At 44.1% G+C, this 26,021-nt stretch overlaps 1 protein-coding gene across 1 annotated transcript in view; it reads right to left on the bottom strand.

Moving 5' to 3' along the window:
- Positions 1 to 26,021, bottom strand: part of LOC147709464 (uncharacterized) — an 80,102-nt gene that overhangs the window by 45,654 nt on the left and 8,427 nt on the right. The gene's annotated exons all lie outside the window — the stretch shown is intronic.

The following is a 26,021-nucleotide window of genomic DNA, read 5'->3' as shown; positions in this document are numbered from 1 at the left end:
TCTTTATTAGTGAAGTAGTATGTGAATTTGTGGGGATATGTCCAGTGTTTAATATTCATGACGTTGAGATATATTCTAATTTTGTTCAGAACAAATTACTCTTGTTCAATCAATATTGAAATGTCTTAGAGAAAATCACTTATTTGCGAAGTTGGAAATATGTGGTTTACTTGTAAATTCTGTAGAATGTTTGGGTTTTGACATTTATCCATAAGGGGTAACTATGACCCCTGAAAAGGTGAAAGCTATTTTGGTTTGGAAGGCTCCAACATCCATGAAGTATATTTCAAGTCTGTTGTGTATTTTGCTAGTTTTTACAGTCTCTTTATTGATAATTTTCCACTAATGTTTATCCCATTACATGATTGTTACATAAAGGGGTACATTTTGTGTGGACTGTAGAAGCTAATGAGCATATTGTCATTTGAAACTAAGTTTTGTAAGTGCCCCATTTCTCTGACCCTCTCAGGCACGACTAGACCTTTTGTGGTTGGTGCCGGTTTTTGGCAAAGGAATGCTACTGTTTCTAGGATTCAGTACACCGGAAACAAATTACAACATATGGATAAGCAATCTGGAATCTCAGAAGGCAAATATTGAGGGGATGCTCTCAGACTGAGACATTTGTAGATGTTAAGAACAAGGTATCTTTGGCCTTGAGATGTGGCTTACTGAAGGTGGTGAAGCACAGCATGGAAATTCATTTTCTACTCGAGACCGGGGACGGGATGCTCTGTTTGTTACAGAATCCTGGACTACTTCTGAGTCAATATAGCTCTTGGTCTGGCTTGCCCACCTGGATTTAAGGTTTTTCACAAACTCAGAGGTAATAAGGGGGAAGTAGTATTTTTTATGCTTCTGCTGAACCACAGTCATTTGACCGAGAGCAGACAGTCACACGCTGTTCTGGAGTTTGCGCGCTTGGACCAGCAAGGGTATTTTGGAACTCCCTTAATTTATAAGATATCATCAAAGTGGGGGCTGTATCTGCCTATTTCAAGTTGCCCCATTCTTGTGCGCTGGTATCCACCGTGCTACGTCATTCATTCACCTATAGGAATTCATCACCGCTTTGCCTGTCTTGACTAAAGCTGCTGGCACATATTTACATATGCAGACAGACATGTTCCCACATGTGTTACACGAGTTACTTCATATTTCTGAGTTCCCTATTGCTTGCACATATTGTTGTGCGCCGAAATAGGACTCTTCACTACCTGACTGATACCGCTGTGCAATATTCAGACTGGTGGCCCTCCCCCACCCTCACTTGGGCAGCCAAATGGGTCCCTTCTGAGTTCCTTTTTACTTATCACTCACTTGTGGCACACACTTTTTCAGCGGCTGCGCATTCGAAAAACCAGATGTCCCTACATTCTTAGGTCCTGAAGAGACCCTACATTACACAAAGGGTCGAAACATTGTTGACGCAGAAACTAAAGCGAACCATTAAACCATTGCATATCATTGTATATAGTCGCAGTTTACTCTGTATATGTTTTCTAAACGGTCGACTTTAAAGTGTGGAAACCATTCACAATTGTCACAAACATGTCATCCATGTTCTAGCTTCCAGGTACAGGGTGGACACCTTGCACAATTGTTTATATTTACTTCTGTATATATATTTGAGAAATATATAAAAAAAAATACCAACTAAGGTGTATCTGGTCATTTCTCCTTTCGGCATTACACTAACCCATTCCATTGCGATTGCGCATATTATTACCAGAATAGATTCATGTACTGTTCCACAGGAATCACTGTTTCTGATAAATAATTTGACAATCCTGGTTCTATGTGAGTAGAGTCCCCTTGTTCCTTTTCTGGACGACATTAAAGGTCCAGAAACCTTAGGCTTTGCCTTAAAAACAGAAAGAGGTAATATGTTTTCTTGGGTTCTATGTTACAGCCCCCTGGGCCTCCAAGTTCATACCTCTCCCCCTGATGGAAGTTCTTACCAGCATGGCGTTAGCATATTCATACTTAGGGGATTTTAATCTATGGGCAGAAGGAGACCTTTCACCTCATTTTCAGGAATTGCTGAGTCATGTGATACTCTAGGGCTTCAACAATGGGTGTTTGTCCCCACCCATCAAGCAGGACACACCCTAGGCCTTATTTGTGACTTTAATGATCTGATCAAAGTACAAGATATTCTGCATTATGCAGGGATGATCATGGCCTAACCTCATTTCTAATAATGGAAGGGAGCCCTGCCACCGTAAACCAGTTCCTCTGCCCTTAACGACAGGTAGAGCCTGGCATAAACTTAACTGTAATGGAGGAATTTCAATGGTTTTGTATGAGGGAAATGTCCAGCTAACTATGATAATGATAATTCCTAACTATAATCTGCTTGAAACCTATGGTTTTTTCAGTGAATTTCAAAGGTTTTTTAAATGACAATTCCTAATTATAATGTTGACCACTTTCCCATATCTTCAACAAAAAAACAAATCTGCAATGCTACCTAAAAAACAGGCAATAATTCCACTTACCACTAACAAATTAACATCAACATTTAGCTAGTGTAAGGACGTCGACTATGTACTGCGTGAATTACATCCAACTCACACCCATATTTAAAGAGCAATATGTGATAGAGATACTAATTATACACTTCCGACACCCAACAAAATCACAATACCCAGCGCCACCACCACTACAACCACCCCTCCTGACCCCTCCCCCTCTCCTACCTTATAGGTAGCCCAAAACAGGATTACTGACCTTCCAAAAATAATATATCCCTTCAACAGCACACTAGCTCAATGTTCAGAGATGTGGCAACCAATGTTATGTTATGTTATGTTAAACTGTATTTTGTATAGCGTACGGCTACTCAAAGAGTGTCCCGACGCTTTAATTTGCACACCAATCTTATAACATAACAAGAAAAAAACAGTAAAAGACAGAAAAAAAAACCAACAGAGCCTGGGAGACTAGGAAGTAAAAAGCCAGGTTTTAAGCCCCTTCCTAAAAGCCAACAGGTCTGAAGTGCTGCGCAGGGTCACTGGTAGCTTATTCCACAACTGGGGCGCCAACAGTCTAAAGGAGCGACCTCCAATGCGTGCCCTCTTGACACGGGGCACAACGGCAAGAAACAAGGCTTCTGACCTCAACGACCTGGCTGGGTGGTAAAAGGTCAGTCTTTTTTGGAGGTATTTCGCTCCGGAGGCGTGCAGGGCTTTATGTGCCAGAGTCAAGGTCTTAAACATTATCCGCTTCCGGACAGGACGCTAGTGCAATGCCTCCAAGAGGCCCGAGGCTCTAGCACGGCGAGATAGTCCAAAGATGGCCCGTGCTGCCGAATTCTGGACCACCTGTAACCGTTGAAGCAACTATGTATAAGGGATGGAACTCACACATCAACAATAATGTACACATTGCCAAGACTACCAGTGAAATGCTATACACAGCTCACTATAGAAACCAAAAATGTTTCAGCGTGTAGATATACCATTGATACATGCGTACTGCACAGTGGACGCAACCATATTATCTCGGACTCTTGGGAATATCTCGGTCATGTTGCTGTGTTGTCTCCCCCCCTTGAAGCAGAAGTGGAGTGGGCTGATCCAACGTACGCAACTCCAGCATAAGACTATAAATAATTAGCCTATGCCTTGGGCGTGGTTCTCTTCTGCAAAGAGAAAAGACTCCCCCACAGCGAAGGTCCTCACCCTGCCACGTGGCTGCCGCCATGACCATATGCCTCCTCGATACAGGCCGATTGCGAGGTCAGTGCCACAGCAACGCAGACTTATGTCTGTATTGACTACTGCCTTCCACCTACACTGTGGACAGCAGGGTTCACAACTTGAATTCAGCTTTGGATCTACACTATGCACAGCATTGAAGTTGTCCTTCATTTCTTCGTCGGTATCTGTGCTGACTACTGCCTTCGATCTTCAGTGCGGTCAGTAGAGTTTACAACTTGATACCAGTGGCGCATCAGCACTACAGAGAACATTGAATTCAGTCTCAATTTATTTAAAGCAGAGACAATTGTACTATGTCCTCAGATTTTGTTTAAGTATGAACAGTAGGAAATTCAGCCTTCATTTATTTAATGCAGAGACGATTCTACTATATGGCTTCAGATTTTTTTTAAATAAGTGACAAGAAGCATTCCTCCATGTCTGTGTCAACTACTGCATTCGATCTACACTACGGACAGCAGGGTTCACAACTTCAATTCAGCTTTCCATCTACACTACGGACAACATTCAAGTTAGCCTTCATTTATGTAAGGCAGAGACAATTTTGTTAAATGATGCAACAAAAAACATTCCTCAATGTCTGTACTGTGTACTGCCTTCAAATGTACACTCCGATCAACAGAGTTCACCACTTGATACCGGTTCATGAGTCCCGTATGCAACAGTCAATGTATGGAATATATTACAGATAGTGCAGCCTAAGATCTACACTGCGAACAGCAGGGTTCACAACTTAAATTCAGCTTTCCATCTACAATACGGACAGCTTTCAAATTATCCTTGATTTATGTAAGGCAGAGACAATTTTGCTAAAGGATACCACAAAAATATTTCTCAATAGCTATACTAACTACTGCCTTTAAATGTACACTGTGATCAACAGGGTTTACCACTTGATACCTGTGGCGCATCAACACTACAGACAACATTGAATTCAGTGTCGATTTATTTAAGGCAGAGACAATTTTACTGTGTCCTCATTTTTTATTAAAGTATGTGACAAAAAAAGCATTCCTAGATGTCTGTGTCAACACTGCCTTCGATCTACACTGCGGACAGTAGGGTTCACAACTTAAATTCAGCTTTCCATCTACACTACGGACAGCATTCAAACTTTGCATGTACACTACGGACAGTAGAGAATTCAAGCTTGATTTATTTAATACAGAGAAAATTATACTGTATGTGTTCTGATTTTGTTAAAATAAGTGACAAAAATCATTTGTCGATATTTCTGCTGACTACTGACTTCAATCTACAGTGCAGACAGCAGGGTTCACATCTTTAATTCAGCTTTGAATCTATACTACGAACAGCATGAAATGTAGCCTTGATTTTTGTAAGATAGAGATAATTGTACTTTATGTCCTCAGATTTTGTTAAAAGATACGACAAAAAGAATTTCTTGATGTCAGTGATCACTACTGCCTTCGATCTACATTGTGAGGGCTCACGATTCAGGTAGAATGGCGATTGTACATGATGCATTCCAGTGGACAAGAGACATTATACCACTGCGACCCCTCCGAACCCCAAATCATCACAGAGTACGCTCACGCTGAGTTCCCTCGGTACCACTAACTCACTGCACCACAAGTCATCTCCCCGTAGCCTTATTAAGACAGAATTCACTAGGCAAAAAACATTGCTCCCAGTGCAGCCTCCCTGCACTACGCATTATCGCAGGATACGTACAAGCTCAGCGCCAAAGATAGTACTAACTCAGTGCACCATAAATCATCTCAAAGAAGAGTGAACAGTTTTATGTCACGGTGAGACATACTGTCCCTTTTAAATGTCCCTGAAACACACATATTTTAATAATGTATTCTATACACGTTCTATCTTTCATTTCAATCATGTTTGCAGATGATGCAGTCCACCCTAACATCAACATTGCTGACAGCAGGGTTTACCACACAAATTCAGCTTTGTCTCTACACTATAGACAGTAGAGAATTCAGCCTTGATTTACTTAATGCAGAGACAATTATACTGTATGTATTCAGATTTTGTTTAAATAAGTGAAAAAAGCATTCTTCTATAACTGTGCTGACTAGTGGCTTTGATGTACACTGCGGACAGTTGGATTCACAACTTGAATTCAGCTTTCTATCTACACTACAGACAGTTTAATCCCTGCATCCTGTGAACTATGCTCACAAAGAATGTAGAACACTTCGCCTAAATGTTCCTCCACCACCGCCAATACCAAGTACCTCTAGAGCATCACCTTCAACATCGCCACCAGACATACGTCCCCATTTTGAGAAAGTTAGAATGCACTACGTGAAATGCAATGGTTTAATTTGTTATGGGGAGCAATCACTAGACCTAGTTTGCAGAGCAATTGATAACCATTGATAGTAGTTTTTTTCCCCTCAAAGTTCATGCAGTCTAGTATACAACAGTCAATGCTTTGAGTACAGGCCGCTAGAACCACGCATCATCGCAGGGTGAGCACACACTGAGTACCAGAAGTACCACTAACTCAGTGCACCATAAATAATCACCACATGGCCTTATTAAGGCAAAATTCAGTTACCAAAAGACATTCTTACCAGTGCGTTCTGCTTGAACCACGCATCATATCAGGCTCTATATAAACCGCCCCTACCTCAGTGTACCACAACTCATGAACCCTTTACAATAGAATCTTCTGTGTATAATTTCACATAGGTGTTCTTTACTTTGTACAGCAGAAGTCACAAACCGTTTATAATTGAATATCTGTGTATGATATTATGATGACTATTCTACTTGTTACCAACAGCAACGTAATAAAATGGAGTCGAGCACACATGCCCATACCCACTTCAACTATCTATCTGTTCTATCTGTGTCTGTATATTTATTATGTTTGTAAAATGCTGCTCCTGCACCCTAACACATTATATTGTGCTGTAAATAGCGTGTGCAACAATCTTACCTCTGACGATAACAAAAACTTTGATTATATAACTTTCTCTACAAATACGAATGTATAAAGTGGATCATTACAATACTGCAAAGAATCTGTATAGTCAATTTATAAATGTGTACTATTTCATTTTTTTTTTTAGCACATTTATATAGCGTGAAGTCGACCTAAAACTATATCAACAATTTACATGAGCACTGTATTTACAGTACATTTTCAGGCACGCGTCGATTACGTCATTACTTTACAATAACAGGATGTGGACGCGACTCCGAGCCTCGAACAATGATTCCCAGCACCAAGTTCGACAGTATAACTGTATGACCACATACGTGTATATATATAATCTGTCCTTCATGTGCTAAAAACTGCAACCTAAACTTCTCACAGTCCTGTATTACTACAGCTACAACACTCCACTGAATGTACAACTAATATTCATATTTGCATAAATGTGTCATGTCCACCATCTTTTATGTGTGCAGCTATGGAGGAATATAGGGTCAGTGATACCCCATACCTTCCATGTTAGCCATATTGTAGAACTTTTCAGACATAATGACACATTTGCGTGTAGACCCGAATGACAGCAGCACTACAACACGGACACTCAAATCAGTAGATTTTTCATCTAGCTCACGACGGAACCACGCCCATAGCTCCGGAGTCATCGTTCACAGCCTCGCGCAGCACTGGCATACGTCAGTCCAGCCCACACAACAACGCTACAAGGCCCAGATTTTCATTGTAGTGATCTCTTACTTTCCAGTCTAGTTGTCAGAACGGCACACACACACTTCCTCATGACTGGTATACACCCACACCACACCCATCTAGCACATGAGTCACTACACACGTGACCCTACCAATAAAAAGGATGGTGCGCACGTGCTCTACGACAAAGGTAAATACCCAGGCAAAAACAACGTAAATATCTGGCACACATACAATACAATAAGGTAACGCAAACACAAGAAGGTGATAAAACAACAATGTTCTATGATGACATAAATTTTTTTATTATATTTATAAAAATTGATATGGACATGTTCAATCATACAGAAGAATTGTGTTTAAAATACAATCAATTTTTATAAATATAATTAAAATGTTTATGTCATCATAGCACATTGTTGTTTTATCACCTTCTTGTGTTTGCGTTACCTTATTGTATTGTATTTTTGCCAGATATTTACGTTGTTTTTGCCTGGGTATTTACCTTTGTCATAAACTGCTTTGCCCTGACCCAGGAAATGTATTTCATTCAGGGGGTCCCTGTTTAACCTTACGCACGTGCTCTACGCCATTTTAGAGTTGCTTCCATCGCAAGTGCTGTGATGGCCCATCCCAGTGGATCGGACGCCTCATGTAGGCCCGAACCACAGAGCAGGGGTGCCCACCACTACGTCTGTGGCCTCTTTGGTCACTGAGTTAGTGGTACCGCAAGGACTAGGCGGGTGAGGACCCTGCAATGATGATGGGAGCACAAGTATGTCGTTAGTCCTAGCAAAATCAAGACTCAACACCATATGTTAGACTTCTTGGTTGCAGAGCGGGATTGCATGATTTAGAAGGTGCCCTGTCCAGGAAAAGGTGAACAGTCAGGCCTGAGTGCGCAGCGGAAGGAGTAGATGTGGTGCAGCAGACTGGATACAAAAATACGTTGCAGCGATTTAGGCGTACGCAGTCGTATATACCGTATCTTATTGCATTTGTATTTTTTTTCCAATAGCAGGAAAGCTTTTATGATTGGTCAAATGTCCGACGCTCGTGATGATCGAAACCACGTGCATCACTGTGCACCACTTGCTTTCACAACCGGATAAAAACATTACTACTATAGTAATTTTACAAAAATCGAAGCCTATTAAACAAGTTGGAACTGTACAAATAGTTGTTTTTTAAATGCAGGAGGGAAGGTATGTGAAAGGGCGATGTAACTCTACCCCACATTAAGATAGTAACAATTACCAATCATAACATCTTTCTTTTATTATCTTTTAGATGTAAAGCTTCAGGGTGCATTATGTCCCGGCAAGAGGTGAAAGACACACCGGTGACAGAAAGGTGAGCGCGAATATTCTTTTCAGTCACTCTCTCACTTCCTCTCTCCTTTGATAAAGAAATGACACACAACGTTAACTTCCTTTTTATCTTACAGGTTGTGTTTCACAAATTGGCGTCCCCCCCAACACCTCCAAAGCTCAACGTTCGAGGATTCTGCGATGATGCGTGGCCATCATAACAACATCTGAGAAGGCTGCTTCAACACTTGGTGCACCCTCTTTGAATCACATCAATGGCATAAGGTGAGCAAAGAAGCTTGTTTCTGAAGGGGCGGAGAGAGTGGGTAGTGTGCAGCAGTTTGACTGTGTACGAATGTACAATTACCTCAGGGCACGGGGGGATAGGTTGCAACAGTCTGAGGGGCAGATTTGCAAGCCCCTTGCGCCACTTTGGCATCACTTTTAACATGGTAAAAGTGACGCAAAAGTGGCGCAAGGAGCTTATAAATCTGCCCCTGAGTGCACAAGAAGAAGCACTCACCTACGGACTCTGGGAATCAATGGGATGCAACAGTCTGGGTACGCTGTAATGAGAGCTCACTACTATGCAGTGGGAATGCATGGGGTATAGTACTTTGGAAGAAAAAGAACGGATGTACCATGTTACAACGCATACCATTACAACTACCTACTGTTACAACGCGACCATTACAACGCATACCATTACAACGCATAGCGCTTTGAGGTGCTGGATAGTGGTAAGTATAATTTACTATTCTAACTCCAGTCCCCGTGGACCCTAGGGAAGGTGTTGGATAGTAAATTATACTTATTCCCTATCCTAGAGCGCCCCCCAGTGCAATGCGTTGTAATGGTATGCGTTGTAAAAGTCGCGTTGTAACAGTAGTGCGTTGTAACAAATGCGTTGTAACAGGTGTATACCAAAACATCGCACAAACACCTCCTTGCAGTGGAAGTTGATGAAAAACAATATCCTGAGTGTACAAAGACATAAAGCAAAAATATACTTGTGCAGTTGTATGTACTATGCTATTACTAACTCTATACTATCTTTCAGATCTCTAAACTGGAGGGTGCACTATGAACCGGAACATGCTTGAACACACAACAAAGGCAAAACGGTGAGCTACAAAGATTTTCTCCAGTATTAACTGCTCCATCTATTACTTTCTCTCTCTCACACTTTTTTATCATTGTTTTTTCTCTTTTTCTCTCTCTCACTCTCTCTCACATTGTTTCTCTTTCTCTTTTAAAGATATGGAAGATGCTGTCCACTCTGCTGATAAAAAATCAAGGCTGAATTTAATACAGTCTGCAGTGTAGAACCAAAGCTGAGTTGAAGTTGTGAACTCTGTTCGCCACGGTGTTTACACAAGGTAAGCAGAGTATCCTAGATACACAATGCCTCTGGTTAAATGCTTTCCAAATAAAGAATATTGTCCTGCATAATGACGTGATCTCTCACCTAATTCTGTCTCATCTCTGAATCATTTTAAAGACCTGTTGATCCATACTGTAAATCTGACGCAGTAGGCACTTCTGTACAGACACCTCTTCAATGCGGGCTATAAGAGAGGTGGAATGTATGAGGCACACTACAGACGTGCAAATTAACTAATATTGCCAAGTGTTACCTTAATTTGTGATCGTTGACCTCCTTCAGTCACATCGAGCTAATTTTAAACACTTATTTTCATTTTTGTTTTGCAGGTTACCTACCCTTCTTGCATTGGAGTCCATCGAACATTTTGTTTATTATATTGTGATCTTTAAGTTATGTTTCTAGTTATTTATTATATTGTTATTTTAAAGTTACGTTTCTAATTATTTATTGTTGTTTTAATAAAAGTTATTAAAAAAGTATATATGTCTTCTTTTTCTGACCACATTTCACTATTATTTAGTGTGATAATCGCAATGCTTACAAAACATTGAACAAATAAAATAGAAATGATGTTTATACCTAGAAGTATAATACTGAGGCTAACTTTTTACCAGCTCTTTACCAGAGTCTGTACCTGGGATTAACGGTTCCTATGGAACATTTTAAAAACTCCAGCACAGTAACCATTTCGATTAGCAACATTGTGTGTTGAACTTGTAACCTGTGTGCTCACTTAAGTGTTCCATAAACTGTTACTATGGTAACAGGCAGTAAGCAGTTTGGGGGTAGGGTTGAAAGGTACTGGCTGTACAGAAACCATTACATTTACCCAGGATCCTCTACATGACAGAAAGGAACGCAAACTAGGACAGAACACTGTGTAGCAGATTTACAAGTCTCTTGCACCACTTTTGCGTCACTTTTCTCATGTTAAAAGTGATGCAATAGTGACGCAATAAACTTGTAAATCTGCCACATCGGATATTAAACATGCTTAAGTCTACTTCAGAACAGATGTTAGGATCCGACATAAACCGCAAATAGCGAGAGTTTCCCTATCGGTCCTCAAATCCAGGGCCGCCTTGTAAATACAACACTTTTGTCATACCTCCCTCTTCCTTTTTATATTCTCATAGAAACACCTATCTTTCCACTGACAACAACTACATTCGAACTCATTGGAGATATGAGGCGAGCCCTTAGCAAACCGGCTGCTAACATGATGATTAATGCATCTTAGCGTCGCCTAGTAAATAGGGCGATATAATTGTCACCGGATTTTTCGCTTTTTAAAAACAATTGCGGCTAAATGGCACTTGTTAATATGCCCGCAAGTTTCCCATGACAGAGCGGGAACCTCGACTCCCGCCCTGCCATAGCAAACAGCAGTGTCCCAGGGGTATACACCCCGAGACACAGCAGGAGCCGCTCCTGGGGGGTGGTGTTCCCCAAGGCTTTCGACTGCTCCAGAATGCAGACCACGCGTCCCCTCTTCCAAAATATAAAAAACCCCAGAAGGTGGTTATGGTGGTTATGGAGAGTGGAAATATGGAGTTCTTCAACAAGTATATCTTAGACGACTCTTCAGGTTACAATTTCAATGTTTAAACAATTGTTAATATAAAGCTCTTCTTTACCTTCTAGATGTCAATGCTTCAGCAGTGAATATTAAGCCCAGCTGTGTGACTAAGTGTAAGATGATATCCAGTGTCTCGGTTTCACTCTGCTGTACTGTTTCTCATTTCTCCAGGCTTACAGAGTTGTGGAGTTGGCTGTTGTTTTGACAAAGTTTGAAAAATATCCTCACTCCTGTTAGATCTGATTTCCATGTTTTCGCACCCTGAGAAATTGCCTAGCCCATATCCACTTTCTAACCTGAGCCAAGATTTCCAGTGCTAATTAGTCTCGCATTTTGGATATGGTAACCAAGGTACGATAGGCTGTCAGTTTAATAAATTGTAAAAATATGGTTTTGCCATAGTCTGGATTTATGAAATTAAAAAAAGAGATTGACGCCATGATACATGAGTTTAAGTTGCCTTCGCTGACATATTCATTAGTGGGAACCATTAGGCCACTAGCACATCTCAAGAGATTTCTAGGTGATCTAAAGACATTGTTTTGAAATCAGCATCAATTATACTTTTCTGCAGGCCAATGGCATTGCCAAATAATCCATACAAGCAGTCTGTGTTCTGTATTATAGGAACGGAAATGATGCCACTTGGAGTATTCCATTAGTTGAATGTAATGATCCACTAGTGTAATATTTTTTGGGGGGCTTCAAGCAAATACAGAGATGTTTTTTAGAAAATCACATGTGCTTCAAGTAGATAGTCTTTTGTTGTCCATTGCTGGATAATATAAATTTTAATTTTAAAGGTACATTTTTTTATGGCAAATTCATGCAGGATCCGCTGCAAAATAAAATATATATTTTTTAAAACGATGGCTACCAAAGAAAAAAAATTACCCCATAGGTTATTTTTGGGGGAGGAGGGAATTCGGCCTATTTCGCCAAGCCTCTGGAAGGCGCCTATAGCCCCATCTCTTCGGGTCCAAATACTACAAAAAGAGGGTGCATGCATGGCCCCCTCCCCAAGCCAAATTCAATTAAAATGAGGGGCGACATCCCATCCCCGGCCCAACTCGGTGACTGTTTTTCAGTGAGCCCACTGCCGGGTGGGCGCATGGGTAGGGAAGACAAGTCTGCACCCACACAGCGGAATAGTTAAAAATGCTCCCGCCGGGTGGGATCAAACATGTGTTTACCTGCCTGCGCTCTTGCGGGCAGGGCAACTCAGAAAATCACCTGCTCCCACCAGGTGGGAGCTATGTCCACTCTCAATGCAGCCAGGATGGGTGCATGCGGATAAACGGGGGGGCTGCGTAGGGGATTAGGTCCCCCGTAAGGACCCGGTGGATTGGGGTCCTGGGGCTACTATTGGCTCAGGGAGAGGGGCTACGAGACCCCTTCCATTAAAAAAACATAAAGACCCTGGAGGATGAGGTTCCTGAGGCCTTTAGTGGCTTGAGTAGAGGCCACATTTTGTCCTCCCCATTAAATATATTTTTACCCAGGGCTCCCCCCTCGGCTGCAACATGGTGTTTTATGGGGGCCCCTAGTTGGCACCGGGGCATCCATGTAAGGGCTCGTGGGATGGTGTCCCAGTTGCCACTATTGGCTTGGGAAGGGGTGCTGAATGCCAAAACCACAGTTGATGGACAGAATGCAGAACAATGTCATACATTCACCCCAGTACAGAGATCTGGGCCTAAATCCATCGTTTTTTTGCACTCCACACCACGCCCTTTAGGAGAGCATGAGACTCACGTCTGAGCATACCCATCCCACTCGGGGTGACAAATGCAAAAACCACAGTTGATGGACAGAATGCAGAACAATGTCATACATTCACCCCAGTACAGAGATCTGGGCCTAAATCCATCAGTTTTTTGCACTCCACACCACCCCAGTTCAGACATGGCCTCTCCTTTAAATATATTTTGACCCAGGGCTCCCCCATTGGCCGCAACATGGTGTTTTGTGGGGGCCCCAAGTTGGCACCGGAGCATCCATGTAAGGGCTCGGGGGATGGTGTCCCATTTACCACTATTGGCTTGGGAAGGGGTGCTGCAAGCCCTCCTGCTCTCAAAAAACTTTAAAGCCCCGGGGTTGGGGTCCCCGAGGCCCACAGAGGCTTGGGGAAGTGACTGTGCACCCCATACTCTTAATTTAAAAAAAATAGGCTCAGGGGATGGGGTCCCCAATGCCCTAAAGATTTGAGGAGGGTGGCCCCAATATTATTTTTTTTAAATTGCTGGTGGACCTTTGATGGGTGCTGATAGGGGATCTGGCAAAGCGGTGGATGCTCTGGGGTTCTCCCCTGTGGCACCCGCCAAACCAAAAGATTCTCAGTGTCCCTGGTGAGCACAAGTCACCCAAAATAATTGTTTTTAATGAATAAAAAAAGAGCGCCAGAAGCCACTTGTTTATTGTTCACTGCTTCTAGAAAGGAGTACCCCATAATGCCCTAGGGCATTTTAAAATTGCATAGTTTCATGCTTGAGGTGCCCCTAGAAGAGGCAGGGGTACCACTGTGAGAAACCAGGACCTTTTGCAGTGTCCGCCCACTTTATGCCCCCATTTTGAATACTAGATGCTGGTTTTCTGACCCTGGTTGTGCCCTGTGCTCTGCTAATCAGACCCAGGGCCTGTGCTCTGTGTAAAGGTTACATGGTAATTAGGTGTTATTACAATTTGTACTGACAACCTACCTGTAAGTCTCTAGTGCATGGTAGGGCCTTTAGCTTTAGAGTCCCAGTAGATTTAGTGCACTTAAGTGAGCACTTCTGTGTTGCCTGCGGTTGTTTTAAGAGCCAGCCCTGCCTTGAAGGCTGCTTTTAGAATAAAACTATGTCAAAATCAGCTTAGAATTAAATATACTTACAAAGTCCTAAACTACACTATTTATACCTGTATGTCACCCGTAAGGTCTGCCCTACGTGCCCCAAGGCTAGGGTGCCTTCCCCATTGCAGTACAGGGGCTGTAATGGGAGGGCTTTATTTAATTTTAATAAAGTTCTTACAGGAGTGAGCTAAAATAATAATTCAAAGTGTTAAAATTATAGTTAGAATGAATCCAACAACTTGCCAAGATAGGATTTATTACAACTATTACAGAAAATAAGTTATAGCACTTACCTTTCTGATGTGCCTGAATCCAGCCCTCTACCAACCCTCTTCTGATTGGCCAGCCTTTGACAAGCTGGGCCAAGCACTCTTAATGATGTGTGAATTGGCCTGAACAGGGACAAAGGGGACATCTGGTGGGAGGAGATCTGCTGCTGCAGAGCAAAAGGCAGGAAGGGGGCTGGGCAGCCAAACTGGCCTTCAAAGAGGGAATGGCATTTAGAACAGGAACTATGCCCACCCTTGCTTCCTGCATCCCCAGACAGATGGGAGTCCCTGTAATTGAATTAGGAGAGGGTCTGGAAGGAGAGTGTTAGGGAAAGTTAGCCACACCTGTTGGTTGACATAGCCAGGCCTGAAGCTCCAGGAGAGATTTTATCCATTTTGATTTTTGAGGAACAGTGCTCTCTGCGAAAAGAATTTCCAAAACTTCCAGGGAAGGGGTCATCATTGAGGGTGGCACCCTGCACCCCATTGGTTGGGGGTGCCAACCTGCTTGGCAGCCCAGAAGCCTGGATGAATATCGGAGAGCTGCCCAACAACTCATATCCCTGCCTGGAAGAAACTAGAAGAAGAAGGACTACCCTTCTGAAACCCCTGGCCTGCAACAAGAGAACTGCACTCAGAAAGACTGCACCTGCTGCCACACTTTGAAGCTTCATCAAATGAAGGCCTTTGCCTGACTGAATGTTTGAGGAGTGGACGCCCTGAAAGCAACAGGTTAAAAGAGCGCTAGCTGCACAATCGCCACCAAGAAGAACCAAGCTGAACAGAGTCCAGTGGAATTGTAAGGATTCAGCCAATTGCATTGTGGGTCTTATAGTCCCAACTTCCCAAGGAGCAACTCAGAGATTCTGGAACCTTGGTTTGGTGTTGTAGACACATGAAGAGCCCTTAAGGACCTTGAAGTTGAAGTTGAAGGGTTTTGTAGAGCGCTCTACTACCAAAAGGTTTCTTGGTGCTGCGGAAGGGAACTGAACTGAGGAAGGAGGGGGGTGTGGGATTAAAATTATTAGGCAGAGGAGAAAAGATGGGTTTTCAGAGCTGACAGAAAGTCCAGATAGTAGGGAATGGACCTAATTGCCAGAGGGAGTGCATTCCAAAAGAGGGGGGCAAGTGTCGAGAACCTGGAACCACCCGATTTCTTCTTGCGGAAGCGAGGGACGAGGAGAAGGAACTGGGAGGAGGAGCGAAGATTTCTAGCTGGAACATAAGCATTGATCTTAGTTCTAATGAATGCTGGAGCAGTGCCGGCCAGAGACATAAAGATCAGACAGCCCATTTTGAAGAGCGAGCGTTCCCTAATGGGGAGCCAGTGGAGAGTTTTAAGCAGGGCGGTAGTGTGACTCGATTTAGGGAGTCTTTAGATAAGGCAAGCAGCTTGGTTCTGGATAAGCTGCAAACGACGGCGCTCGTAAGGAGGGATGCCCACATAAAGGGCATTGCCGTAATCTAGGCGGGATAAAATCATTGCCAGGACAATGATTTTGAGGGCTTCAACCGAGAAGTAACGCAAGACTTTGCAGATGGTGTTCAGGGACAGGAATCAAGAGGAGACTGTCGAGCTTATTTGGGGGCACAAAGAGAGGTCTTGGCTGACTTTAATGCCCAAAGTTTTAACTGAGGCAGAGGGAGACGGGGGAGGACCAAAGATGGGGGGCCAAAAAGCAGAGGACCAGGGATTAGAGGGACTTCCGATGAGAACCAGCTCCGTCTTGTCGGGATTCAGTTTTAATTGATTGAGGTTCATCCAGTTGTAGATGAAAGTGAGAGTGGAGTGGACCCTAGAAATTGAATCGGGGGAAGAGGAGAGGGTTGAAGATGAGCTGGAGGTCATCAGCGTAATTGAACGCCGTGACCTCCATGTCCTGTGAAGCAACAATGAGGGGGTGTATGTAAAGCCCTCCAATCGAACCGCCTGAGTGCGGTCAGCTAAAAAGGAAGTAAGCCAAGTCAGGGCCGACCCCCGTAGGCCGGCACCCCTGACATGGTCGAAAAGGATGGAGTGGTCGTAGTGTCAAAGGCGGCAGATAGATCAAGAAGAACTAAGGCCTTGGGTGGAGTTGGTGTCGGCGCTGCGCCGGAGCTCATCAACCACCGAGAGGACAACAGATTCCGTAGAGTGAGCAGGCCGGAAACCGGCCTGGTGGTCCGCCAGGAGGTGATGAGCCTCAATGTAGGTCGAGAGTGAAGAGGTGATATGGCTCTCCAAGATCTTGCCCAGAAGCGGGAGGAGCGAGATGGGTCTAAAGTTGAAGGGGGCAGTGGGATCGGCACCAGGTTTTTTTATAATAGGGATTATCGTGGCAGATTTGAACGCATCAGGTACAATTCCTGAGGTGATGGAAGTGTTAAGCAGGGTAATAGGAGGGGCTGGACAGTGGGAGAAGATCTCCCTCAGGATATGTGCAGGGCTAACGTCAGCGGGGGAACCCGTTTTAACTTTTCCCAAGAAAGTACAGAAGACCTCTTCTGTGATCAAGGGAAATTGATCGAGATAGGAGGGCGGCGGAGGCAACGAAGGGCAAAGGAACAAAGGTGGTGCCAAGGGGATGTTGTGCTTTATAGTGGTGATCTTCTCAATAAAAAAGTCATGGAGGGTGTTGCAGAGGGGTTGGGAGGGAATGGGTCTGGGCGCTATTCTGTCGGAGGCAGCAAGCTCATGCACGATCGTGAAGATCTCCTTTGGTTTGTTAACTGCCTAATCAATTTTCTGGGAAAAATGTTCTAGCTTGGCGGTGAGTATAGCCTTTTTGTAGGCATGAAGGAGAGTTAGATAAAGAATCTTAAGGTCAGGGCAGTATCTGCAACGCTACTTGCGCTCAGCCTGCCGAAGTGCTCATTTCTGGTTTTTTAGGGCATTGGAAAACCATCTGTTGGCATCGTGGGGGAGACGCGCTCGGACCCGTTTTAGAGGTGCAACTTGATTACAGGCCTCTGAGAGCCAGTTGTCGATAGTGGCTATCTGCCTATCAGGTTGCATGTCTGCCAAGGTGGGGCCGGAGGAGGCTAGAGAGTGGCCTAGGGCAGTCAGATCCACCCTGTTCCAGTTGCGAGCGTAGATGTTTTTGGGGAGAGAGGGGGTATTAATCACCCCCAGGGGGGCGAAAAAGGTAATCAGGGAGTGGTCAGACCAGACACAGGGGGATATGATAGGCATGGACATAGACAAATTGGCAGACCAGACTTGGTCAAGAATGTGCCCATGAGTATGGGTGGGGGAAGAGATGTGAGGGGTTAAGTTGAGGCAATGAAGGGTGTCGGAGAAATCTTTGGACATAGTGTCTTCACGTGGGTCACCCGGCCAGAAGTTGAAGTCACCCAATAGGAGGACAGCGGAATTGTTAACCACCAGAGTGGCCAGTAAGTCCTGTATGGCTGGAATGAAATGGGGCATGGGTTGGGGAGGACGATAGAGGAGCACAAAGGTGAGTGGGATCGCAAGATTGGTCGAGCATGCCACCAGGAAGTCAATAGATGTAATGGGATGGTGGGAGAGGAGTTGGAATTGGAGATTAGAGCGTACTATCATAGCCACTCCGCCGCCGGTCTTCCCCTCAGGGCGGTTGGCGCGGAGGATGTAGTAAGGATCAGGGAGGGAAATAAGGATATCGGGTAGGGAAGCGGCAGTGTACCAGGTTTACGTAAGAAACAGGATCTCTGGTTTGGTGGTATCAAGGAGGTCAAAGAGCTCTAATTGGTGCTTGACCGCGGACCGGGTGTTAAGGAGAGTGACTGATGCCGTGGGATGGTGACTTTCAGGATGCTTAGAACGGGAATGATACGAGGCAGGGCGTGACAGCACCTGAATGAAATGAAATGAAATGAAATGAAAAGAATCTTATAACGCGCGACTTAGCCCGAAGGCATCAAGGCGCCTAACAGAAAAAAACAAGGAAGCAATAGAAAAGTAACTACAGATACGCCCTTGCAAACAGTCATGTTTTTAGTGCTTTACGGAAACGCAGAACAGAAGGCTGAGCTTTAATTTCACATGGAAGGGTATTCCATAGCTTTGGGGCGATTGAAGAAAAGGCCCTGCTGCCCCATCTGCTCTTACGAAAGCGAGGTACCACAGCAAGTTCTTTGAGGAGGAGCGTAAGAGTCTGCCCGAGACATAGGGGGCTAGCAGTTTCTTGACCCCTCCTGCACCATTGCCAGAAAGTGCACTATGAGTCAGGCAGAGCACTTTAAAGGTGATCCTCGCTTCAATAGGAAGCCAATCTAGCTGCTGTTGATGACGCTAGTCTGGGAGCGTCCAGAATGAATTTGGCAGCCGCATTTTGTGTTAGGCTCTTATTCATACCGATGTATAGGGCATTACAGTAATCGAGTCGCGAGGCGACAAGTGCTACCACCACTTGCTTCCGCGCCTGGGGGGACAGGTAATGTTTTATTTTCCTGAGTATTTTGATGATCCCCCAGCAGGTAGCAACAGTTCTATTTACCTGCAAAGTCATGGAGAGGGCAGGTTCAATCAATACTCCCAGATTCCGCGCTGACTCCATGGGGGTGGGACAAGACCCCAGCGAGGGCGGCCGTCTTTCAGGTGACCAGATGTTTTTGTTAGGGCAGAACACCAAGATCTCCGTCTTCTCCCCGTTCAATTTTAATGAATTGTAAATCATCCATTGTGACACTGCTTCCATGCAGTTCCTAAAGTTGAGCGGGGACGAGCCATCAGTGTGAGAGAGGGACACCAAGATCTGCATGTCATCTGCATAGGAGACTTCCTCCATTGCAAAAGATCTAACCAACTTGGCAAGTGGGGTCACGTAGATGTTACCCACCTTGCATGGACCAGAATGCAGGCATGGAGGATTGGCGCGATCAGGCTGGGCGATTTCAAGGGAGTTGATCCGAGCCAAAATAGATGGGCTTATAGGCCAATCGTCGTGGCATTCCAGGAGTTGGTTAGGTGAGTAGGTAAGGAACCAGGCAGGGTGAGGGGCCCCGGTATTCGGCCTGGCACGGAAGGGCGCAGACGGGCTTGCCTTTGGCGCGCCGACGGCGTGCCCGCTGCGCGTGTCCGCTGCGCGGCCGGTGAAAACACATCGTTTAAGAGGAAGAGTCAGAAGTTTGAAATCATTTAGAGAATTTTTGTTAAAAAGCTCCAAGTTGACCGACCCGTCATCATGAGTCAAGTCGGCTACTTCAAACCATGACTCGTTCTGAGATCCAGGTATGCCCCGCTGAAGGTTCAGAGCTTTTCGCCATCTACGAGAGTACCAGGAGTTGACTGAGGCATCTTGCTGAGCCAAGCCACCACCATCAAACTGAAAGCTGGCCTGATGACATCTAGAGAAAAAGCTCTAAAACAAGTGTCTAAGCCAGAAGGTAAAAACTTGACCGGGCCCTACCACTCTTTGAATCCGACCTGTGCTCCCTCACAGTCAGCCTGAAACTTTGACTTTTTCACAGTCAATTGTGACCAGATGGCCCAAGATGGCGCTTTTGGTTTTTAAGCACTAGAAAGTGTTTAATCTTTAAAAAGTCATATCTCCGGTTCTCTACATTGGATTTTTGTGTCATTTTAATCATAAATAAGACTCCATGGGCCTCATTTATGAGAAATGATGCATCGCTGCGTGAAAGCAGCGATGCGTCACTTCTCAGTGTGCACTCCTTGCAAAATACCTGATGTGTCACATATAATGTATGTCGCATCATGTCGCAAGGAGTTGCAGATACGTCAGTATTTCTGACGTATCTCTAAGTGCAAAAGTGACACATTGATGGAGTGTGTCACAAAAGTGACGCAACTCCAGCAATGCGTCCTTCCACATGGGGCAAGCCCCTTGTGAAAGGGCCTGCGTCAGTCTTACGCCTGCTGTGAGGCCTGAGCAAGATTTTGACTCAACGGCGTCCTTGAAGTGACACAGTGAAATCTCATAGATTTCACCGCATCACTTCTACGAGTCTTTTTGCAGGGGAACGCCCCTCCTCATACATTATACCTGACGCAGGTATAATGTAGCGCAGGGGTTTACAAAGTGACGCATCTGCTTAGATGCATCACTTTGTAAATAGTGCACAACAGGAGGCATGTTTTACGCTGCCGATGCGTCACAAAAAGTGACACATCGGAAGTGCAAAACTGATGCAACGACTCATAAATGAAGCCCCATGTTTTCTGTTTTTACTGATTTTTACAGATAAATACAAATAGAAAACCATTCATTTTCTTATCTGTATTTATTTTTAAATGTGAATAAAAACGGAAATTGGGTGCTTTTTGAGTGATGCTAAATACACTTTGTCATTACTGCCAGGCCAATAACCTTGTGGATTGATAGGTAAGGGGGTTAAAAAAGAAAGGAATTTTATAAAAGAGGCTTGAACAACAGTAGCTATACACAAGGCTGATACTGAAATGTGCATATTTTCATAAAAGTGCATTGATTTATCTTCTGCTGGTGTTCATATCACTGAAACCTGGCAGGCATTTAAGCATGACTGCATATTTATTGGTTAAATAAATGTGGAAATATACTAGTTTCAGCTTTACTTTTTCACAAAACTCATTATAAATATGGATAAATATAGATAAAGTTGACAAAAAATAAATATGGATAAATACAGATGGAAATGACAAAAAAATAAATACCATAAAACCAGGAACCCTAACATAATTCCTATTTTATAAATTGTTGTTGGATTTTTATTGTGTTGGGTAGGTATCAGGGACCCACTGTTAGGATCTACTCCTGGGTCAGGGAAACAGTCATTTTTGAAAAAGTATATACCCAGGCAGACTTAGGCTACAAGAAACTGGCTAAATCGCAACACATTTTTCAAGGGCAAAACATGATAAACACACAAATGGTAAAAAACAATTAGTACAACAGACTGTAGTAAACGATTGAAAAGCCGGAAATGAGGCGAGTAGTGGTCTATCAGGTATGTCTTTTAGGTCTCGACGATCCCTATGTTGAAACGATTGGCGGTGATTAAAACTCGTAATGATACAAAAATGGAGACTTAAAATCCCCCTTTAAGAGTCAAAACGATATTAGTAGCGGAGGTCAGGGTGCCGTGGCGGTGCAACAATGACTCAAAATCATTTCTTAAGGGCAGCAGCGTCGTACGTCTCCTTCCGTCTCGGTTCCAAAGAAGCAAATGGACGGAAGGAGACGTACGACGCTGCTGCCCTTAAGAAATGATTTTGAGTCATTGTGACCTCCGCTACTAATATCAACACAAAGGAACCGTGTTAATCTAACCGTCAGGAGGCTATAAGTTTCTCAAACGCTCCCGTTATCTTCATATCGTTTTGACTCTTAAAGTCTTAAAGTTTTAATCACCGCCAATCGTTTCAACATAGGGATCGTCGAGACCTAAAAGACATACCTGATAGACCACTACTCGCCTCATTTCCGGCTTTTCAATCGTTTACTACTCTATCTAGAGCAATTTTGCTCACTAGATAAGGAACGTACCACTTGAAATTATTTTAGTGGATTGTTCGGTGGCCGCCACACATATGAAACCTATCCTTGGCCACATTCTCTGATTGAAGAGTAACAAGAAGGAAACAGAGGTAGAAGTGAGAAATGTGCAAAGAATACTGCTTTTTCAGATATCAAGTTCCGCACGTCTGACATAGAAAAGGTGCATTTCTCCTAATATCTTTCTTGTACAGTCTTCCAAATAGGAGGAAAGTGGAAGGTCACTGCTAAATATTCTTCTCTCCATAGAAAAAAGTGGCTGGATATTCTAAAGTCCTGATGAAGACAAAAGATTGTCGAAACGCGTTGACACAGCCCAAGTCTTACAAAATCTGAAGGAATAATCTTGAAATCAACTCTTATTGTGTTCCCTTTTATGTTTTGATTTTAACAGTGTATCAGAATTGCTATTCAGAATTTATGTACTAATTTACTGATTATATTCATTATGTATACACAGTAACATTTTTTAGACCACTGACTATGCTATGTTTTAAAGGAAGAAATCGAGATTAAAATTATATTTTTTGATATCATAACAGTCTGTTGTACTAATTGTTTTTTACCATTTGTGTGTTTATCATGTTTTGCCCTTGAAAAATGTGTTGCGATTTAGCCAGTTTCTTGTAGCCTAAGTCTGCCTGGGATTTTTATTGTGTGTCTTACTCATTTAATGTATTGCTGTTTTTAAACGCTTTACACACCTGTCTCCTAAGTTAAGCCTGTCTGCTCGCAGCCAAGCTACCAAGGGTTGAGCAAGGATTAATTTATTGATAACTTGATTGGACCTTATTTGTGATTGTGATGTTATTACTAATTGTAGGTACCTACCTGCACCTACTAATTAACCACCTTCCAATAACCACCAAGCATTTTTTTTTATGTTGTGGGGTGCTGCATGAAGTGCAAAAGTCCCCAAACACTTTACAAAATAAATTGCAATGTCTTCTGGTCATTAAATCCATGACCCCAGGAGAACTTTCCATACTTTTTGAAAGCACTCCGAGCTAGAGCACGGCTTAATTGGAACTGATGCAGGGTGACGCAGTTGACCCAACCTGACACCGGACCTCGCTTCTCAACACCAAGGACACTAAGGTACAACTCCCAGTGGGCCAACCTCGGTCCTGTACCCATGCTGCTCTCAATTGTGATTGGTCTGAACTCGTGACTTTGTCCAAGTCCAGCGCAACCATATAACCACAGTGTGGAGGGAAGGGCGGGAATATGACTTCAAAGGCTTTTCTGTTTTCAGAATGGTGACTTGTATTGGTTTACAAGAGACCCACGAAGCATGAATAAGGATCTTGTTAATGTCAGCCTAAATGTTAGCCTATTGATTATTCAGTATCAAGATCTGTAAATGATGAAAAACTCTGAGGAATGATATGGCTCTGGTTTGATCTTCTCCATTTTCTGTTCCCAGGGTCTTGCCTCCAGCATCCATAGAACAACCGGAAAAGGTATGGATAAGTGTGTATAATATTTAAATTCTGTGATTATTACCACTTGTTAGATTTGGGGGTATCTAGTTGCCACAGGTAGGTACTTGTGACAAATAGGGACCCTTGCCTTTAGTCAGGGTAAGGGGGTACACTCCTAAAATAACCCTTGCTCACCCCCTTGGTAGCTTGGCACGAGCAGACAGGCTTATCTCAGAGGCAGTGTGTAAAGCATTTGTGACCAGATACAGTACTCCAGTGACAACACTACAGATGGACACCAAACAGGTTTTATATCAAAAATAAGTATTCTTTATATAGACTTATCACAAGGCCAAACGACAAAAATCCACAATACTGTACTTAAAATGGTAGTTTTAGCTTAGTTCTGTTCAGTTCTTGAAATGCGACATTTTGAGTCAATGTACCTTACGATGCGTTACGCTTCCACAACAAAAGTGATACAGCGATGGAAATGCGGCAAAGTTCCGGTGCAAAGACATAAAGAAGTAAAGATCTTCCAGATGCTTAAACACAACAGGGCTGGGGGGGATCTAGGTGCAAATGTTCCCTAGTTCCTGAGTGTAGGCATCTCACAAAAAGTGAAGGACTGGTCTCACAAACCACCTGGTGTCATGCTTCATCATCGCCCATTCCTCGCCCTCTAAAAACTTGGTTTGATAGAGGGCGGGCATACACCTGATGACAGGGATGCACTTCTAAGCTAAGTGGGGGCCCTCACAAAAGAAAGTGAGTTAAAAAGCCATTACAGATGTCAAGTTAAATTTAATACTGCTGGCATCTATATGGTGTTTAAAAAAAGAGTGATTGGTGTGTTGGGGAAGTACTTGTCCCCCCACCGATGTCAGAGGGTCGACATGTTTCTACCAGGTGGCCCAGTAGGGTCCGCGGCATTCATTTGGCCCTAAGTGAGACTGCGGGCTCCGCTCTTACCAAACTGTGTTGAGAGGGTATCCACTGTGTGGGGTGACCAGGATCACACTCCACTGCGAAATGGCCTAGATATCTAAAGCCCTAAGGATGGGACACATCGATGTATGTATGTATGTATGTAAATGTATTGGCATTTATATAGCGCACTACTTACCCGTAGGGTCCCAAGGCGCTTTGACCGCTGCGAAACCCTTCCTGGCTTCCCTGAGAGATGGTCCCTTAATGGGTATCTCCAGGGTGAGACCAGGCATCCCCGGCGGTCTGGTGGGGCCGTTAGTGAAGATGAGGCAAGCTAATGCCCAGAGTTGCCAAGTGTGATCGCTGATCAGAGTGGGCACCGAGGCGAGAGAATTATCGGGTCCGCTGACCCTGGTCCAGAAACCTGCCGCGCCGGGAATCAAACCCTGGTCCCGGGCCGTCCTCTGCTCTCGGGTCTGCCGCCTCTAACCAGTGGCATAGGCACGACAGCAGAGACCGCACCTCGTAACACTCTGGCCCCACAGGGGTCTCCTGCCCTCACCCTCGTCACGCTTCCTCTTCGTTGCAAAATGCTTCTCTCGATGCGGTGCAGTACGACATATAGCGGCGACACGGCGACAACCAAAATGCGCTTGCAGTAGCAGAGACGGTGACATGCTTCTTCCTCTTGAGTCGCGCTTCCAGCTCCTTGCAACACGCAGTCCCTCAGAAGGCCCCAAAGCAGCAGCAGGCACTTCCCAATGAACTCTGGGGAGCTGGGGGTTGAAGCCTGTTGTCCCTGAGACTTCAGCAGGAGGCAAGCTCTTTTCTCAAGCCCTTGGAGATCCTTACAAGTTGACGAAAGAACACAAAGTCCCTTTCTCCTTTCTTTGGCAGTCAGGCAACCACTACAGGCCAATCCCCCAAGCAGCACTTCAGCTTAGGGATAGTCTCTCCTCAGTTTCTTCAGGTTCCTCTCCTCAGCAAAGGTTTCTTCTTGTTTGTCCAAAAGTGATCTAAATTCTTGGGATCAGGGTCCCAATACTTATGCCCCAAAATCCTTTGTCCTCTGAGGGCAGAGGGGCCTTTGCCCAGTCCAAACCAGTTCTGGAGCACTCTGTTGACATGACCCCTTCTTTCCTTTCACACTGCAGGGCAGAAACATCAGACGCCCCACAGGAGGTGGAGCCAGCATTGTGGAGGGAAAGCACAGCCCTGGAGCACTTTGTTGACATGATTCCTTCTGTTCTTTCATAGTGCAGGGCAGGGACATCAGATGCACCACAGGAGGTGAGCGAGCATTGTGGAGGGAAGGCACAGCCCTATTCAGGTCCCAGGTGCAACTCCTCCCACCAATCTAGATGCAGATCTCTCTATTCACCACTGGGCTGACTCATTCTGTCTCCTGGAATCCCCCAGCCCTGTCAGTCAAACTCCAGACAAGAAATACACAACTTAGCAGAGGCAGGC

This window comes from Lissotriton vulgaris, chromosome 6 (assembly GCF_964263255.1).
Source record: "Lissotriton vulgaris chromosome 6, aLisVul1.2, whole genome shotgun sequence".
In the NCBI taxonomy this organism is placed as follows: domain Eukaryota; kingdom Metazoa; phylum Chordata; class Amphibia; order Caudata; family Salamandridae; genus Lissotriton; species Lissotriton vulgaris.
The sequence above is the reverse complement of the archived record's forward strand: the minus strand, read 5'-3'. Positions and strand labels throughout refer to the sequence as shown.